At 41.4% G+C, this 20182-nt stretch overlaps 1 long non-coding RNA gene and 4 other non-coding genes across 5 annotated transcripts; 1 reads left to right on the forward strand and 4 right to left on the reverse strand.

Annotated features, from left to right (window-relative positions):
- Positions 1–2583: 2583 nt before the first annotated feature.
- trnaa-agc (transfer RNA alanine (anticodon AGC)) lies at positions 2584–2656 on the reverse strand. The gene has a single exon. It is a non-coding gene; the product is annotated as a tRNA-Ala (tRNA).
- Positions 2657–3631: 975 nt separating this feature from the next.
- Positions 3632–5044, reverse strand: LOC134321765 (uncharacterized). The gene is made up of 2 exons (XR_010013913.1): positions 4935–5044; positions 3632–4448 (listed from the first exon to the last, which is right to left on the reverse strand). It is a non-coding gene; the product is annotated as an uncharacterized LOC134321765 (long non-coding RNA).
- Positions 5045–12566: 7522 nt separating this feature from the next.
- Positions 12567–12638, reverse strand: trnah-gug (transfer RNA histidin (anticodon GUG)). The gene has a single exon. It is a non-coding gene; the product is annotated as a tRNA-His (tRNA).
- Positions 12639–12824: 186 nt separating this feature from the next.
- On the reverse strand, positions 12825–12897 carry trnar-acg (transfer RNA arginine (anticodon ACG)). Its single transcript has one exon. It is a non-coding gene; the product is annotated as a tRNA-Arg (tRNA).
- An 845-nt stretch (positions 12898–13742) lies between these two features.
- Positions 13743–13825, forward strand: trnal-cag (transfer RNA leucine (anticodon CAG)). Its single transcript has one exon. It is a non-coding gene; the product is annotated as a tRNA-Leu (tRNA).
- Positions 13826–20182: the final 6357 nt, after the last annotated feature.

Below are 20182 nucleotides of genomic sequence, written 5' to 3' on the forward strand. Positions count from 1 at the left end.
GTGCTGTGCTGGTATAAGTGGATCAGACACAGCAGCGCTGCTGGAGTTTTTAAATACCATGTCCACTCACTGTCCACTCTATTAGACACTCCTACCTAGTTGGTCCACCTTGTAGATGTAAATTCAGAAACGATTGCTCATCTATTGCTGCTGTTTGAGTTGGTCATCTTCTAGACGTTCATCAGTGGTCATAGGACGCTTCCCACAGGGCGCTGTTGGCTGGATGTTTTTGGTTGGTGGACTATTGTCAGTCCAGCAGTAACAGTGTTTAAAAACTCCAGAAGCGCTGCTGTGTGTGTCTTATTGCAGGGGAGACTCACACACACCCCACCCATTCACCTATAGGGCAATTCAGTGTCTCCAATTAACCCCAGGAAACCCACGCAGACACTGGAAAAACATGCAAACTCCACACAGAAAGGACACAGAGCGCCCCGCTTGGGGCTTGAACCCAGGACCTTCTTGCTGTGAGGTGACAGTGCGACCCACCAAGCCTCCCCTTAAATCTGACTCTCCTGCATAAATTTGTAATAAAATCTTCTCTGTCTTACTTAGCCTTCTGCTTCCTTGTATAGAAATAGGCTAAAAACAGGGGGTAGGTAGAAAGTCCTGCTGTCCACTACAAAGGACATTGAATAAAATTGCTGTACATTTTTTTAATCTTTTAAAACTATTTGATTATTAGGAAAAGATTACAAGAAAGATCATGAGCTGCCACACACCCACAAATGTGACATTACTAAAAAGCCCAGGGTGTACTCTATAAAGTACAGTAGTACTTAAATGGATTGCATCAATGGTGCTTGTGTTAGAGATCTCGGACACATGTTCCCACAGGGGACAAAAATGAATTGCTCTGTCTCAGAAGGATATGTTAATTAAAGCTCATAATGTCACTCATTACAGTTTAATTTAGAAATACAAGATCTGATAACTGACCTTACAAATTTTGAAGCAGATCTGTGATGGAAATGTTGTGTTTCAATAAACAATAAAAGTTATCAGTAGTGCTGGACAATAATTCGATATCGATATATATCGCGATAGAAAATGTTTCAATAACGGTGATATGATTTTTAAACAAATTCGATCGATATGCATAACGTCAGCGCGCTTTGCCCGTGTTACTTTTTTGCGGAAGCATTTCTGCTCGCAGGTGTTCCCACAGGGACGCAATTCAACAGCGCACCGCAAGCGAGTAGTTCTCCATCAAAACAGTGCAGTTACACACTCAACATAAATGTCAACCACCAACACAATTACAGAAGAAGTAGTACTACTGAGTACTAATACTACTGAGTACCAATACCAGTTATTACTACTACTTCTTATTAGTTGTGCCGCGCTACGAGTAAAAGCACCAACGGGATATTTGCGTTCCACTGTTGCCAGATTGGGCGGTTTTCCTCCTAATTGGGCGGTTTTTTTTCCCAAAAACTATTTAATAGCATTTAAATAACACTTCTATTGAAAAGAGAATATTCAGTTTTAAGAAGCCCCAGCATTGTAGAAGGCTACTAAAAGTAAAGTTAATTTTCAATGCTGATTTGGCTTAATAGTGTTGGTCAGAATGTATCATGTTCTTGAAAGAAAGAACATGATACATGTTTTCCATGCATTCACACTGGCCTGTTCTGGGGTTCAAATAAGTCTCATCAGTACACACAAGTTTGCAATCAAATGATCAAGTATTGCAAAGGAATATCTTTGAAATTCTGTTAAGGTTATAGGCTATATTTTAGTTTTTCACAGGGAAAATGAGAAAAAATAAAAAGCTTATTATGCTAGGCTTGATGTAATTCTACATGGTACTCACTGCCATAGGTAAACGAGTGAGTGACCAAAACACTACTAGATCAACAGCTACTAGCCACATACAAAAATAAGGTATCAGACAGTTTCTGTGCCACCCCTGTGTGAGCAATGGTCTCAGTCTTGCCACCCCTATGGAAATTGTCCGGCTCCGCCACTGTCCACAGTTGAAAAAGAAGCAGACGAAATAGCTGATAAGAGATGAAGGACTAATTCAGTGGTGTATTCAGCTTGTATTTCTTGCCAGAAACCAGAAAAGAGGTTTGCAGGTACCGCCATCCAATTTTGGTGTTTTTTGCAGTTTTTCTGACATTTGTGTTATTCATATCGATATCGGAATTATATCGTATCGACCGAAATTAGGAGTTATATCGTGATATAAATTTTAGCCATATCGTCCAGCCCTAGTTATCAGGAGCAATTCCTTAGAAGGACACCAAAGGGGTTACCAAAAGTACAGTTGTTATCCATCAGGTGTGCCCAATACGTCGATCGCGATCTACCAGTTGTTCGCACAGTGCATACTGGTACATCGCCCCTCATTCTAACAGGTCAGCGTGATTTACATGAAATGTGGCCACTGTTTCTGTAATTTGCGGTTTGCCTCCACCTCCACCTAATTTATTACAGGTTAGAACATAACATTAAAAAAACCTCTTTGTTTCTAAACTCACTGTTCATTTTATCAGCTCCACTTACCATATAGAAGCACTTTGTAGTTCTACAATTACTGACTGTAGTCCATCTGTTTCTCTACATAAATTTAAAACCTGGAGAATGCGGGCATCGATCCCGCTACCTCTCGCATGCTAAGCGAGCGCTCTACCATTTGAGCTAATTCCCCTGATGAAAGACCCTCCTTTAACCTTTGTAAATTGTAATGTACTAACAGAGCGTTGATGCTGCATTATGAAAGGGCCAAAATAGTGCAGGATATACCAACTGTTTAGTGCAGTGCAATAACAAAGCGGCTCCGTGAAGCAAAAACTAAAATTATGATGCATGTCATTCAACATAAAATATGTGGGTATTAATATCTAAAACTCAGTGCATTATTAGGCTGCACATAAATATAGATTTAAACGGTGCTCTTTTTACTACAATCTGTTTGAAACAGCTGGACGTACAACTAGATGGTGTGGAGAACATGTTACACATACAGTGTGCTATTATTTCAAGCTGATGAAGTACATGCTATTTTACTTACAAACATCTCACAAAGTACAAATTCTTCATCATTCTAAATAAACCATGTAGTACGGGACATTACCGCTTACCTAATGCAGTAAGAAGCAACTCGCCCAAACAGGGACTTGAACCCTGGACCCTCAGATTAAAAGTCTGATGCTCTACCGACTGAGCTATCCAGGATCTGGAACCTGCTTTAATCCTCACAAGAATGTGACTTAAATTACAAACTTTAACATACGTTGTCCTGTAAAACTTAAATTAATATAAAATGTTTTTATTTCTGTTTCGGCTCTCTTGAAAGCGATTATATCAAGTTTTAGGTGAAGTATGTTGCTGCTTACACGCACAACGAAAAACATCTCTGGAGTAAAATTTTATGTTATGTGCATTTATATGTCTTCTTCTTCTTACGCCTTACCACCCAACTTTGGGCATAGGCCACGAACAAGTGCTCTCCAGTCATCGCGATTCTGGGCCATCTTTTCCAGTTGTCCCCATGTGTACCCCGACCTCTTCACATCCGCATCTAGGTCACGGCGCCAGCTGTTTCTTGGCCTGCCCCTCTTCCTTTTCCCTTGTGGATTCTGTAGTGTTTTGTATTACTGCAATAAATATCCACACCACTGTAGCTATTTAGCCGACAGGCATCTTTACTCAGACTGAACTCTTTCCTCATGTACACACCGGGACACCCCCAATCCCCTGTATGGAACGCCAAAGGGACCATACTACATCTCCCCTTCCCCAAAGTAGAACTATAACAAAGTGGCATGAAATACAGTTATCAACTGAACAAGATAACATTTATAACCGTTCCCTATTCTTCTAGGTTATATAGTCTTTAAGCCACCCTGGGGCTTTAACTTCCCTCTTTAGGTGAGCTCTTTGACTCCTCTCCCCCGTCCTCTCTTCTGGTTCCGCTGTCTGCTGTTCCGTGTCCTCCACAACCTGTGGAGGGGTTTGTAAATCTGGTAAAAGTCTGAGGTGTGCTTTGTTTCTCCTCACTTCCTCTGAATCTGTCTCCACTACATAGGACCGAGGAGTGTCAGCTTCTCTCAGTACTGTAGCAGGCTCCTGCGTGTTTGTAATCCAGACTCTCTGACCTGCTTTTAGTTCTGGTCTGGCAGAAGCTCTATGTCTGTAGTTATAGGTAACTGTCTGAGCATGTTTCAAACGTTTGTCCTTCTCTGCAAAAGCTTTCCTGTTTGGCCACCGTGGTTTGAGTTGACCAGGTGAAACGGGCAAAGGTGAGCGCAGCCTCCTGCCCATTAGGAGTTCTGCAGGTGAAGGTCCTTGATGCAGCGGTGTAACCCGGTACGCCAGCAAGGCCCTGTATGGGTCTGCGTTCTTTTTCAAGATGCCTTTGACTGTTTTCACAGCCCTCTCTGCCTCCCCATTGCTCTGTGCAAAGTATGGGCTGCTGGTCACATGTCCGAAATCGTAATCTGTGGCAAAAGAGGAGAAGGAACTTGCAGAAAACTGAGGTCCATTATCAGTTATAAGTATTTCAGGCACACCATGCCTAGCAAAAATTGATTTCAGGGCATTGATGACCCCCGCTGATGTGGTTATTAGGGTCTTTATTATTTCAATGTATCGAGAATAGTAGTCTACTACCAGTAAATAAGAGTCATTGTCCCAGTAAAACATATCTGCTCCAACTTTCTGCCAAGGCCGCTTAGGCAGCTCTGAAGGTATCATTGGTTCTGGTTGTAGGCGTTGATACTTAGCACAAATCTCACACTGGGCCACAATTTTAGTGATTTCAGCACTCAGTCCCAACCACCACACAGACTGTTGAGCCCTCAATCTGCATTTTGTTATGCCCATATGTCCTTCATGTATTCGGGCAAGCATTTCGCTTTGCAATGTCTCTGGTATGACAATGCGTTGCCCTTTCATCAAGATATTACCATTCATGTGTAACTCACTTTGGTGGACCCAATAGGGTTTTAGTAGCTGGGGCAGCTCCTCTTGTCGTGGCCACCCTCTCTTGCACTGTAGTATTAGTTGGCTGCAGATGACATCCTGCTGCTGGTGTTCTGCTATCTGTTGAAGCTTAGACGGGGATGCAGGTAAACTTTCACGTACTGTGTTAATGAAGACCTGCACCTCCCCCTCCAGCTGTGCTTCTTCCGATGTCAGTGGGCTCCTTATTGGAGCCCTGGACAGTGTGTCTGCTGTAATGAGGGCCTTTCCTGGTACGTGTACTATGCTGTATGTAAACCTGAGCAGTCTAAGGCGGAATCGCTGAATTCTGGGAGGCAAGTCATCCAATGCTTTTGTCCCTAACAGGACAATGAGGGGTTTATGGTCTGTCTCTATTGTGAATTGTAGTCCAATTAGGTATGAGCTCAACCTTTCACAGGCCCAGGTGACAGCCAGTGCCTCCTTTTCAACCTGGGCATAACGCTGCTCCGTTTCAGATAGGCTCCGGGAAATGTAGGCGACTGGACGCCACTCTATGTTATCCTGCCTCTGTACAAGGACAGCCCCGAGGCCAAAGGATGATGCATCAGCGGACACTTTTGTCTTGGCTTGTGGTCTGTATTGAGCCAACACTGTTGGTGATGCTAGCTCCTTTCTGAGTCTGTCGAAGGCTGTGTGCTGCATATGACCCCATGTCCAGTCATTGTCCTTTACCAGCAGATCCCGGAGTGGTTTGGTAGAATCGGCAAACTGAGGAATAAATTTTGCCACATAAGTGACCATCCCCAAGAAACGTCTAACATCTGCCGTGTTCTGTGGAATGGGCATGTCTGTGATGGCTCTGATTTTCTCGGGGTCAGGCTCAATGCCTGCTGCACTAACTTTATGTCCCACAAACAAAACCTCAGGCTGTGCAAAGGTGCATTTTTCGTTTAGCGTTAGACCTGCCTCCTGAAGTCGTGACAAAACAGCTGTGAGTCGCTTATCATGTTCTGCCCTATTCTCTCCGCACACCAGGACATCATCTGCATGACATATAACCCCTTGTAGTCCGTCTAAGAGCTGGGACATGCGTCTCTGAAAATGCTCTGGACCTGAGTTGATCCCAAAAGGTAAGACATTGAAACAGAAACGGCCAACAGGGGTGATAAATGTTGTGAGCTCTCTACTCTGTTGTGCTAAGGGTATCTGCCAAAACCCACTACGTGCATCAAGTTTTGTAAAAACTTGTGAGCCATCCAGCTGTGCTAATGACTGGTCCACTGATGGTAGTATATGCCTTTCTCTGCATACGCCCTCATTGAGCTTGGTGAGGTCAACACAAATTCTAATTGTACCATTGGGTTTTGGGACAACAACCATACCGGCACACCACTCAGTAGGTTTTTCTATCTTTGAGATTACCCACATTTCTTCCATTCTTTTCAGTTCCTCTTTTACTTTTTTTGTTAAGGGGATTGGCACACGACGAGGAGTGGTCAGAGCATAGGGGACAGCATTCTCTTTCAGGCGGATGTGATAATTACCCTTGAGTCTCCCTAATCCAGTAAACACCTTTGGGAATGTATTTTTGAAGATCATTCCTGAGTCCTCTTTCTCACCCAGCGTGTTAATTTCCTCAATTCGTTCGACAAGGTGTAATGCTGTGAGTGCTGGTAAGCCCAGTAGTGGCCTGGCCAAGTTATCAATGACAAATACCGGTTGAGTGGAATTTTTATCCTTACATTCAAGTCTGCTCTGAATCTGTCCTACCACGGGTATCCTGTTGTTATTGGGGCCAAACAGTCTTTTAGGGGTGTGCAGTAGAGGGCCGTCTCTGTTGTAACTATACAGTGTGGTGGGAATGGCTGTCACTGCTGCACCTGTGTCAAGTTTAAAATACACCACATCCCCATTCATTTTAATATCTGAGTACCAGCCTGTATTGTCTGACTTCACCTCACCCAGAAAAAGGCTGTCCTGAAAGAGTTCCTCTTCCTCTGCCATCTCGTGCACAGGCTGCTTAGATCTGCATACAGCCGCAAAGTGTCCTCTTCTGTGACATTTCCTGCATTCAGACTCCTTGGCAGGACAGTTCTTCCAAGTGTGTGGTGGCGATCTCCCACATTTATAGCACACAGACGAATTTCCAGGCGTGATCTGTTTAGATCTTTGTGGTGCGCGTCCTTCGTTCTTACGTGCAGGTGAAAGCGCGTGCACATCCTCACTAGGCTCTTTGTGTGCGTGGACGCTAGCGCAGCGCAGCAGCATTTGCTGCTGTTTCACAGTCTCACTTTGTCTTACTAAGTTTATAGCTTTAGTCAAGGTCAGTTTTGCGTCCAACTGTAGCTTTTCGGAAAGGGAGACGTCTCTTATGCCTACTACGATGCGATCGCGGATCAGTTCATCTCTAAGAGTCCCGAACTTGCAGTATTCTGCCAATTTGTGGACTGCTGTGATAAAGCTTTCAGCTGTTTCCCCTGGCTCTTGTTTCCGCATGTTAAATCTGGCCCTTTCGAATATAACATTATGTTCGCCTATGAAATGTTTGTCAAAACACTCTTTAACTTTACTGTAGATTAATCGTTCGCCCTCCTGTAACTCTGACGCATTTAATATATCCTCCGCTTCATCTCCCATAGAATATATCAATGTGTTCACTTGGAACGCCTCATCCCTTTTATCCAAAATAGATGCAACTCTGTACCTTTCAAATCGTCTGATCCATTTGGTCCAGTTCTGAATATCTCTGCAGTCAAACTTTTCTGGCGGGCATATGCGAAATGTATCTCCAACGTGACTCGCAGCTGCGGAGCCTCCCGTGCTTATGTCCTCTGTGTCAGACATGACGGCTCACTGCTTTATTTTCTTTTAGAGATCCCACTTCTGACACCATGTAGTGTTTTGTATTACTGCAATAAATATCCATCTTTACTCAGACTGAACTCTTTCCTCATGTACACACCGGGACACCCCCAATCCCCTGTATGGAACGCAAAAGGGACCATACTACAGATTCCAGAAGAGGGCCAGCATTTATATGTGGCAAAATAAAAAAATCTATAAAAATCAAATTGAGTTAGCAAAGAACCTTGAATTACACTAAACGGTTCTTCAAGTAGAAACAGTTCTAGCAAAAACACAAAAAACCCTAAAGAAACACTTCTTAAGACTTCTTAGTCTTAGTTTTTTATTATTTCAAATGCCATTCATAGTTTCAAATGCCATTCATTATTTCAAATGCCATTAATAATTTATAATCACTGATTTGTGAGATATCAGCAGTAGTAGGTCATGTTTAACTGGTTTAATATTGTTTAAGCGCTGATTATCGGCTGTTTTTCGTGAGTATGTTGGGCGGTTTTCCAAGCATTTTGGCTTAATTTGAAATGCGCAATCTGGCAACCCTGGCTGAAGCGTTCATTCATATTTTGGAGCGATGTATGTTTGTATGCTAGAATATAAATAACATCTTTTACAAACTGCTGTCTATTTACATTGACATTTTCCCTTCTGTCTAAACCTTGAAATTGGGTTTGTAAAAGTAAGCGATACTGTAGATAATATATTTAATGAGCTGAACTAACTGAGAGAAGCGCTAACGGTGGTGGAAGAGTCTAAAAGAGTTTGGAACATAGTCGTATCATCATAGCAGTACAACACAGTTTTGTCCGTAGTATCCGAAAATATCCAGAAGCTAATATACAAAAAACTTTAATTTTAATAAACTTACCTTGTTGAAAAAAGTATGACCACATTTTCTAAACAAACACAGTATCCGCTGCTGCAGTCTCTACACAAACTTTTCTGCACTGAATTCGCAAGGACACATTTTATGGATATTACGGTAATGCACTGAAAACGCGTCCTACAGTCATGCAAGCACATACAACAGTGTGTGAGTTTACACTAATCAACCATAACATTAAAACCACCTCCTTGTTTCTACACTCACTGTCCATTTTATCAGCTCCACTTACCATATAGAAGCACAAAAGTTCTACAATTACTGACTCTAGACTGCTCACTCTGTTCTTCAATGGTCAGGACCCCCACAGGACCACCACAGAGCAGGTATTATTTAGATAGTGGATGATTCTCAGCACTGATAATCAAGGCAGTGGTTAATTTTTCCTGGTTCAATCGATTAAGACTCCCATGAAGTCACCCAAATGTCAAAGCATCCCCACACAATCACACTTCCACCACCTGGTGGTATGATGGATGTTCTTATTGTTTCTTATTATGGAATACATTCATTCATTCACTGCCTGTTTTATCCTGGTAATGATCACCGTGAGTCTTTTTTTTTTTTTTTATTCAAAAAGTAAATAAAAAAGATAACAATAATATCATTTCAGTTATATCAATAGCAGCGATCAAACTAAGAAATAAAACTCTGGTGCATTTTAATATTGTAGCATTATAAGTTCATGCGTTTCTGTCAAAACAAAACAAAAAAGGTATGTAAATAAAACTGTTTAAGAGTAAATAGGGCGTTAATGACATTGTAACACTGACAGACTGGCCTAAAGATTAATGCTGCAACGAATTTCGCCTTAATTTTATCATTTTAGATTCCGAGTTGCTGCCAAATGATCATAATGTTTCTGCACTGGAGAATGCGGGCATCGATCCCACTACCTCTCGCATGCTAAGCGAGCGCTCTACAATTTGAGTTAATTCCCCTTACGAAGACCCCACCTTTACTAATGTACTAACAGAGCGTTTATGCTGCATTATAAAGTCAGGGTGCAAGTGTTTAAGCTCAGACTCAGCTTTATAGTCATTCTATTATATAATACAATATTAACTGTATTCATATTATTCAATCTTGTGGACGATTGAATAGCCTACAACAAGCACAAACCGGGTTTGAGTTCGTAACAAACAATCCAGTCAGTTAAAAACCCAACAAGAAGGCTGTACCTACTACACTCATACCAGAGAAAACACACCCTAACATGCTAGTGCCGTTACAGTGCTAAGAATGGTCCACCCAAAAAACATTATTTGGTCAGTTGGAGTGCTCATATGGGGCTCCCTTTCTATTGATATATGGTTTACAGCCTAGTGACGAAGTGTACAGTGCAGCAAATGGGTTACAGATTAAGGAGTTAGTACAAATCTTAGTCCGTGTGGGGTGAGAGTGGAATTAATCATATCCTGGCTAGTCAGGATGGCCGAGCGGTCTAAGGTGCTCTGTTCAGGTCGCAGCCTCCTCTGGAGGCAGGGGTTCAAACCCCATCTCTGACAGCACATACTTGATATAAATTTATGTCATTAACCCACTACCATACATAATAATATGAAAAGATATAACAGTTTGTACAAATCTTAGTCCTAGATAGTCTTAGTTTTCTATTACAAAAACTATCCTTTACCCTTTGTAAATTTTTTTTTTTTTTTTTTTTTTTTTTTTTTTTTTTTTTTTTTATATTTTTCCCCTTTTTCTCCCTTTAGCGCATCCAATTGTTCAATTTTTGCATCATGCTTCCTCTCTGTCTATGCCGAACCCTGCCCTGACCGAGGTGATCGAAGCTAACCCATATCCCCTCCGACACATGAGCAGCAAGCCATATGCATCTTTGCCACCCACACATTTATGAGTTTGGCGCCACCTAGCGTTGCATGCGGAGAGACACACCCTAAGGGCACCCTTTCCCATCCCTGTGCAGGCGCCTCTTAATCAGCCGACAGAGGTCGCAATCGCATTCTGACAGAGAGAGACCCACATCCGGTTCTTTGTCCCGCCCCCCAACTGAGCAACCGGCCAATCGTTGCTCATAGCCACCCAGCCTCGGACCGGTAAGGCAGAGCTGGATTCGATACGGTGTATCAGAAATCCAGCTCTGGTTGCAGCGTGTATCTTTTTACCGCTGCGCCACCTGAGCGGCACCCTTTGTAAATTTTAATGGATTAACAGAGCATTGATGCTGCATTAAGTAGGAGTGCAACGTGTTTAATCTCACGTACTCTTTTCTATATTATGTGGTGCTTTTATATCATCACAGACTCAGTTTATTTAAAACGTTCATCCCAGCTTTTAGGACGAACTGAAAAAAATAATAACTGTCTTTGTACCACTGACAGACTGACTTAAGGGTTGATGCTGCATTTAAAGGGGATGTCGTGAGTTTCAGCTGTTCATCTTTTACAAAGCAGTTCACCAGATGAAAAACCAACAAAATGTCACGTACCGCTGCTTTAACCAAAAACATTTCAAAATTGAAAAATTACAAGTTATTGCGTTTGTCAATTTTAAAAAATCTTTAAAAAAATAAAAAAATGATTTGAGTGAAAATAGAGCATCATTGTAAGATTGTAAATTTTGATGCTGCGTTTCAGTGAGCATTGACGCAACAAGTTTTATATTACGTGATGCCTTAAATGATCATAATGTTTCTGCACTGGAGAATGCGGGCATCGATACCGCTACCTCTCACATGCTAAGCGAGCGCTCTGCCATTTGAGCTAATTCCCCCTACTCTGAACCTCCTTTACCCTTTGCAAATTGTAATGTACTGACAGAGCGGAGTGTTAATGCTGCATAACTGTCTTTGTACCACTGACAGACGGACTTAAGGGTTGATGCTGCTTTATGTAAGGGCCAAAATAGTGCAGTTCAAAAAGTCTCAGTCAGCCGACAGTGCCAACATGCAGCCATATTCGGAGATGAGGTCTTTTATGAAGTGCATTCTCTTTGATTTGGTGGGACTTGTAGGAGATTCTTCTGTTCTTGTTGCAGTGCTGCTGGAGGGTTTTCTTTTTAATGGTGGTGGTGGGGTGTTTGTGATTATATGTAACTTTAATACCTTATGTGCATTTGCATCTTTGTTCCCATTTTGAAGGTATAAAGCATGAGCTGTCAGAAGGGGAATTCGAACCCACGGCTCCAGGGGAGACTGCGAGCTGAACGACTGCTTGGCCATCCTGACTTGCTTGCACGTTACCAATGCCAATTTTCCTCAACACCCCCACATGGCCTAAGATTTGAACTGCAAGCTGCTTGAGCTACAGCAACAAGGCGCCGAGGAACTAATACACAGAGTTTTGCTCGAGTCCAATCATAAAGGCCAATTCCCATACCGGAAGTCAAAAACCTGGGTAAAAATCAGGAATCCTGACCACTAGACCATATGGGAAACTGCAAAGCTCAGTATCGGCTGGTGCCAGCATCAGCCACTTCTTTCCGCTCTACCAAGTCTTTGTCACCTTGACAAGACCTGCATTGTTGGATCTGGGATACAGAGAACCATACACAAGGAGTTAGAACAAGGTGAGAATAGAAACCTTCGAAGCACGGCATACGACAAGACAGTGCCGTGACCCGGATTCGAACCTGGATTGCTGCGGCCACAACGCAGAGTACTAACCACTATACGATCACGGCTTCCCAGCAGTCTGCCACTGGTGGCTCATGTCGGCTGCCCCCTGATAGACTGCAGTCATAGTTCCAACAGAAAAAGCTGCTTGAGCTACAGCAACAAGGCGCAGAGGAAGTAATGGGCAAAGTTTTGCTCAAGTCCAATCATAGAAGGCAATTCCCATACTGGGAGTCAAACCCGGGCCACCTGGGTAAAAAACAGGAAACCTGACCACTAGACCATATGGGAAACTGCAAAGCTCAGTATCAGCTGGTGCCGACAAGACAGTGCCGTGACCCGGATTCGAACCGGGATTGCTGCGGCCACAACGCAGAGTACTAACCACTATACGATCACGGCTTCCCAGCAGTCTGCCACTGGTGGCTCATGTCGGCTGATAGACTGCAGTCATAGTTCCAACAGCATCAGCCACTTCTTTCCGCTCTGACAAGTCTTTTTCACTTTGACAAGACCTCCATTGTTGGATGCATTGTTGGTGCTCCATACACAAGGAGTTAGAGAGACAAAAAAAAGGCATAAGGAAACCGAGCCAGCCAGGAGTCGAACCTAGAATCTTCTGATCCGTAGTCAGACGCGTTATCCATTGCGCCACTGGCCCCTGTTTGACTATGGTTCTGACTTTCCTGAAGCTCCAGCCTCATTTCGGTCTCTTGCCCGAGGAGAGAATAGAAACCTTTGAAGCACGGCATACAAAAAGATAATGCCGTGACTTGGATTCGAACCGGGGTTGCTACGGCCACAACGCAGAGTACTAACCATTACATGAGCATGGCTTCCCAATGCTCAGCCACTGCTCCCTGATAGACTATAGTCACAGTTTCAACAGAACAAGCTGCTTGAGCTACAGCAACAAGGCAACGAGGAACTAATAGGCAAACAACGAGCACAACAGGGTTTGAGTTCTTAAAAAATAATAAATAATCTTAATAAATAATCCAGTCAGTTAAAAACCCAACAAGAAGGCTGTACCTAATACACTCATACCAGAGAAAACACACCCTAACATGCAAGTGCCGTTACAGTGCTAACAATGGTCCATCCAAAAAACATTATTTGGTCAGTTGGAGTGCTCATATGGGGCTCCCTTTCTATTGATATATGGTTTACAGCCTAGTGACAAAGTGTACAGTGCAGCAAATGGGTTACAGTCAGTACATTTACTGTACATAATAATGTGAAAAGTTCGTACAAATATTAGTCCGTGTGGGGCGAGGGTGGTGTCGATGGTACCCAAGCTAGTCAGGATGCGGTCTAACGAGCTGCGTTCAGGTCACAGTCTCTCATTGAGGCGTGGGTTTGAACTTCTGACTGCTAGTGCTTTATACAAACTTATGTCTTTAACCCTCTAACATACATAATAATGTAAAAAGATTCAGCAGTTCGTACAAATCTGTGGCCATGTGGGGGTGTTGAGGAAAATTGTCTTTCATAATGTGCGTTCAGGTCAGGATGGCCGAGTGGTCTAAGGCGCTGTGTTCAGGTCGCAGTCTCCCCTGGAGGGGTGGGTTCGAATCCCACTTCTGACAGGTCATGCTTTATACAAATCTACTTCTTTAGGGGTTTTTAAATAAACTTTATTGTACAAATTTATATCACATTACAAATATCATTTACATCATACACGTACAGTAATATTACATTAATTGATACATTTCATGTAATAATACAAATATTTACATTTTCTTTTAGAATTAATTGAACTCGATCACTATTTGTCTAAAGTCCATTAAAAAGGTCCCATGGAATTGTCATGCGTTTAGATTTCATTTTACATTTTTTCATGCATTTTAATTTGGCCATACATTGTTTAACTACATCTTCACAATCAATATACACATTTTCAGTTGTCATTTTACATCGAGTTTTCCATATTTGATTCACCACTACAGCAATCACAATCCAGTACAATAGTCTTTTCCCACATAATTTATCAAGGTTAAAGCCACCATAAATGACGTTTTTCCTAGACAGTTCTATATCTAATCCCAAGTCCTTAATACAATTCCAAATTTCTCTGGAGCGTTGACAGTCTACTAGTAAATGCCCAACTGTTTCGTTTTCGTTGCAATTTGGCATTGGACATAAGTTAGTTTTAACAAAACAACTCCACTTTACTACTGCTCTCACCGGTAATCTACCTAAGGCTGACAACCACATTGTATCATTCATTTTTCTAGATATTATTTTATTTTGTAATAAATCTATAAGATTTTCATTTTCCTCTTTTGTGCAGTCTTTAAACTGTATCATACCATTATAAATGTAATTCGCAATTTCTTTATGAATTATTTTATTGGACTGCGTGACCCAATTTATTTCCAAAAGTCTATATTTTTCGACAAAGTCGCCATATAAGAGTTTATAGTAGGGGACATCTTTCCTTTTCTTCCCTCTTAGTTTGGCCCATTCATCAGTATTCCCTAACCAAGCTGCTTTTCGAGCTAAGCTTAAACTAATATGTTTGCAATAATTAATTTTAAGTTTTATTCCAAAATTAGTTGCTTCTAGTCCTCCATTCTTTTTAGCTTTATATAGGAATTCTCTTTTAACTATTTCGAAGTTTCTACCCCATATTGTTCTGATACAAATTTTGTTCAATTTTGTTATTATATTTTGCGTTGGTGGAAATACAATGGATAGAAACAATAATTTTGCTAATATAAAGACATTAATTAAATTTATTTTTGCTTCATAACTTGTTTTCCAATTCATTAATTTGTTGGACTCTTCAGTAATTTCTAATATTTTCTTATTCCAATTTTTATCTAATGCATTTTCATTGCTTATTTGTATACCAAGTACTGTGATTTCATCTTTTACTTGTATACTAAGACTTGGTTTACTCTTTGGGTCACCAATCCATACTGCTTCTGTTTTATTTTGATTCAAAACTGCTCCAGATACTTTCTCATAATTTAAAAAGTGATCATTGATTCTATCTAATTCTCTTTGGTTTTTTATGAACAAAGTTATGTCATCTGCGTAAGCTGATATTATACATCTGTTCATTTGATTGTTAACCTGAACCCCTGATAACATTTGATCTTTTTTAATTTTGAACAACAGAGGGCTAATCGCTATCACATATAAAGCTGCACTTAGTGGACATCCTTGCTTAACTCCCGTGTATATATCAAAACTTTCAGTCAGGTTCCCATTCACATTTACTCTTACTTTTGATTCTTTATATAACAGTTTAACCATATTTATAAATTCATCAGGAAACCCATACCATTGCAATACTCTCCACAGATAGTCTCTTGATAGAAAGTCGAATGCTCTTTTTTGGTCCAATGCAATCATAAAAAACCCAGGTACATTAAGGCCTTTGCATGTAATAATTTCTCTAATAATACATAAGTTATCCCACATGTTTCTCCCTTTAATTGCACATGTTTGCTCTTGTTCGATAATAGAATTTAAAATTACCTGCAACCTGTTCATTAAAATTTTTGCAAAGATTTTATATTCCACATTCATTAGAGTTATTTGTCTCCAATTACTTAAATCATATTCATCACCTTTTTTAAAGATTAATGTTACTATACCTTCATAAAAACTATCGTACATGTCCATTGTTTCTATTCCATGGTTAAAAACTGATGTAAGTAAATCAGACAAATCATCAGACAATAACAAATAAAATTCAGCAGGAAAACCGTCGGAACCTGGAGATTTTCCTTTGTTTAACGAAGCGATAGCTTTACTAACTTCTTCTTTGGTGATTTTCCCAACAATTTCCTTAAAACTTACATTTATACCTTGGATCGTTTCTCCTAAGAAATTATTTACATCACTCTCATTAGTGCTTGTTTTTTTATACATTTCTTTAAATGATTTAACAATTTCATCAGCTATTTCTTTTCCATCGGTTACTATTGAGTTATTTCCTGTCCGTATTCCTTTAACATTTTTTGTTTCTTTACGTTCTTTATATTTCTTAATAAGATTATGTATATTACAATCAGTATTCTCAGGCCCTTCATAGCCACACATTACTTTTAAGCTGTTGCGGTAATCGCAGTTCAGTTTATCAATTTTTTTCTTTAAGTTCATCTATTTCTGTTAAATCTTGTGGCGTTTTATTCATTTTTGTTTTGTTCTTTATATAATTTGTAAGTAATTCATCATATTGTAGCGTTTCTACGGCGTCGAAGACGAAATGGGATGGGAAATCAGCTCTTTTCGTGACCATGTGGACAAACATCCATTCACACACATAGACATTCATACCACATATACATAGCCACACAGCTAATAACTGCACAGCCCAAAACCCAATGCCATCTGCTGCATTACTCAGCACAGCCAACCCCATTTCCAGTGCTGAATAACACGGTCACGGTGGATCTTGTAACCATAGCCGCAAGTCCTTCTGGGTAAAGCTCCGCCCCCTTCTCAGCCACAGCAGCGGGTCACTACACAGCTCCCCCCTCAAAGGTCAACCGTCCCGGTGACCCAACTAAGCCACCCCCCAATGAAGTCCCCATTTTGGAAGTTCTGCTCACCCACCCCCAGTTTGAAGAGATGGTGCGCTGGGTAGCCCGGTGCCATCACTCGCCGCAGTCATCACACCAGCTGCCTTGCCGCTGCCTCCACTCACCGCCTCATCTGGAACACTGGCATGCCGCACCGATACGGTCCGGCGGACGTGGTCCATCAGGACGAGCTCCACACGCTCAGGCTCCCTGACCGCCGCCCAAAGCCACCAGTCTCACACAGCTTCAGCAATTCATGGGCCAGCACACCCGACATCAATCCAGCACTGCCTCCTCCGCACCAAGCTCAGCAACACCAGCGTAGCGTCATGATGTCATCTTGCCGCCAATCGCCCGTTCCGCCGGGTATTCGTCATGTCCAAATCAAGCCCCACCATGTCCCCCAGGGTGGTGCACCGGGTGGCTCCATGTCCGCACTCATCTCGCCAGCTGCCGAGTCGCTGCCCACTGCTCATTTGGGCCACTGGCATGCCGCACCGATCTAGTCCAGCGGGCGCAGCTCAATAAGACAAGCGCCACACGCTCTCCCTGCTCGCCGCCCGTAGTCGCCAGCCTCTTCAGCCACCAGCAGTTCATCCGGGCCAGCGCACCCGCACAGCAACCCCGCGTCAACTCCAGCCAGAGCCACCCCGTACACCAGTCCATTCGCCAGCCCGCTGCAGTCTTTCGCCGCTAGCTCTGCTGCTACACTTGAGCTCTCGTCAGGTTTGCTTCTTCTTCGCCAGATCGTCTTCTCGCCGTCCGCCAAGGGTTCACCTGTTGAAGAAACTTAATTTCTTCTGCCATTGCCCCAGTCCAGGGCACCTGTATCCCACTTCTGACACCAATGTAGCACGGTCACGGTGGATCTTGTAACCATAGCCGCAAGTCCTTCTGGGTAAAGCTCCGCCCCCTTCTCAGCCACAGCAGCGGGTCGCTACAATATGTCTGGTTTCTTTTTTGATTTAGTTCTTTACATTTCCTAATCAGCATATTTTTAAGCCTATTTTTTAAGATTTGCCACAATTCAAAATACGATTTAGAGATAACATCTAGATCTTTACATATATTTACCTCCTTTTTTAATTCATCTACGAGTGGTTCATTTTTCAGGCATTTCAAATTTAATTTCCAATAGTTTTTTCTAATTTTTGCATTTAAAAGAATTTTACAATTTACGGCTAAATGATCTGAATTTATTATCAATTCTGTTTTATATTGTTCAACTTTTATTTGGTTTGATACATATACTCTGTCTATTCTCGTTTTTGCCTTGTTATCAAATCTTGTGAAACCCGATTTATGAGGGTGTAAAGCCCTAAAAACATCTTTCATTCCACATTCATCACATATTTCTTTTAATACTTTTGCTGCTCTGGTTAGCTTAAAAGGTAATCCATCAACTCTGTCTTCTTTATCTGTTATGACATTGAAGTCTCCCGCTAAGATAATGTTATGACTGCAAAGCAACAATTCTCTCATTTTTTTAAATAGCTGTATTTTTTTAAAACTGTCTTGTGCTGTGTATATATTTATTAACCTAATTTTTTGATTTTCTAAAATGCAATCTATCACTAAAAGTCGACCTGGTATTAAATCTCTTCTCTTAATAATATTTATCTGTTTTGTTTTAAAAAATATTCCAATACCATCCGCTAAATCATCGCCTATAGAGATTACAGATTCACCTATGTTCCATGTTTGCTGTACGTTTTTTATGTCATCATGAGTTTTTAATCTTAATTCCTGGAGAAATAAAATATCTGCCTTTAACCGTTTTAGCTTATCTAATTTTTCCGTTCTATTTTTTTCCGTTTGTATTCCTCTTACATTATAAGTTATAACATTAATCCCCCCAAACATTAAATAAGTGGGTGAACATCTCACTTATCTTTTGGTCTCTTGGTTGTTGTCTCTGTTGGGGATCTTATACGTTTTCCAGTTTTGATCTCAGGTTGTTGAGTGTTCGATCTTCTCTCCAAGTTCGGTGATTTGTCCGTGTTGGTTTCAGTATTTGTTTCCATATCCTCCGTTTTTTCATTAGTTCTCTTTAATTGTTCTGTTGTAGTTGTTTGTTCGATGTTATCCGCTTGTCTTTGTGCCGGTGTAATGTCGATATCCGTCGCCTCACTGCTTTCGCTGTCGCTGTCGTCTTCCTCATCACTGCTATCCGCTTCATCGCTGCTTGTTGAACCGGATGACTCTTCCTCACTGCTGTTGGATTCTTTATTCGCTTGTTCTTGTTGTGGCTGGTCGTTGTTGTCAGGTTTATCACTAGCTGGATCTTTTGTTTCAGGTGTAGTTTGTTCTGGATCTTGTAGATTTGGTTGTGCTTGTCTTCTTTCCTTCTTTAAAAGGTTACTGAAAGATTTAGGACACGTGAAATACGAGTGACCGCTTTGTCCACACAGTCCACACTGTTCCACATCTACACAATCTTTAGCTTTGTGTCCAAACTGTCCACATTTCCAACATTTGGTCTTATCACAGTCCTTTACTTGATGTTGAGCGGAGTTACATATGTAGCATCGTTGAATTTGTCCAGGGTATGAAATCTTTCCTACATAAGGACCCATAGCTATAGTGTTGGGCAATTGCTGGATCTCTCCATTCTCGTTCGTTCTTAGCTTGACTTTATATCTTCTTACTCCATACCATATTCCGAACTGATCCACTGGCTTATCCGGAGGTTGTAGAATCTCACAGTATCTTCTGATATAGCAATTTACGTCTTCATCGGCGATTCGTCCAGTCCAGAACTTGATGATAATATGGACAATATCTTGGGGAGCTGAGCTTGTGATATTCCAGTTTTTCCAAAAGCCTTCCCCAATCCAAGCATTGAATAGCTGGCAAAACATTTTCAACATATGCTCTGTGTAGAAAACCAGCTCATATTCTCTTTGATTTTGTAAAGTGATAAAAGAGTAAATGTCTTTAGCTTCTATCCACTCAGAACGTATGAGATGTGCTCCAACTGTGCTACGATTCGGTACTTCCCCTTCCCCAACAAATTTCAACCTTACCCAGTGTCTTCCGACCTGGGTAGGTTGGGCCCCAATTGGGGCCATGTTTGTTGGGGAGACTCCAATAAGTAGGACCTAAAGGTACACTACTTATACAAAGGAAAAATAAGATTCGAATCCCACTTCTGACAGGTCATGCTTTATACAAATCTACTTCTTTAGAGGACACAGCCATCAGGGAATACAGTTTTCATCAAAGGGTGAACATGGTCTGCAACAATGCTGAGGTAGGTGCTACGTGTCAAAGTAACATCCACATGGATGCCAGGACCCAGGCTTTTGATCACTGAAAATGTGAGAAACTGAATCATGTAATTAAATACTTAAATATCCATTTAAGTATGTTTATTCAGCGTCCATTTACATTGTTACAGCAGTA

The sequence above is a fragment of the Trichomycterus rosablanca genome, chromosome 10 (genome assembly GCF_030014385.1).
Source record: "Trichomycterus rosablanca isolate fTriRos1 chromosome 10, fTriRos1.hap1, whole genome shotgun sequence".
Taxonomy (NCBI): domain Eukaryota; kingdom Metazoa; phylum Chordata; class Actinopteri; order Siluriformes; family Trichomycteridae; genus Trichomycterus; species Trichomycterus rosablanca.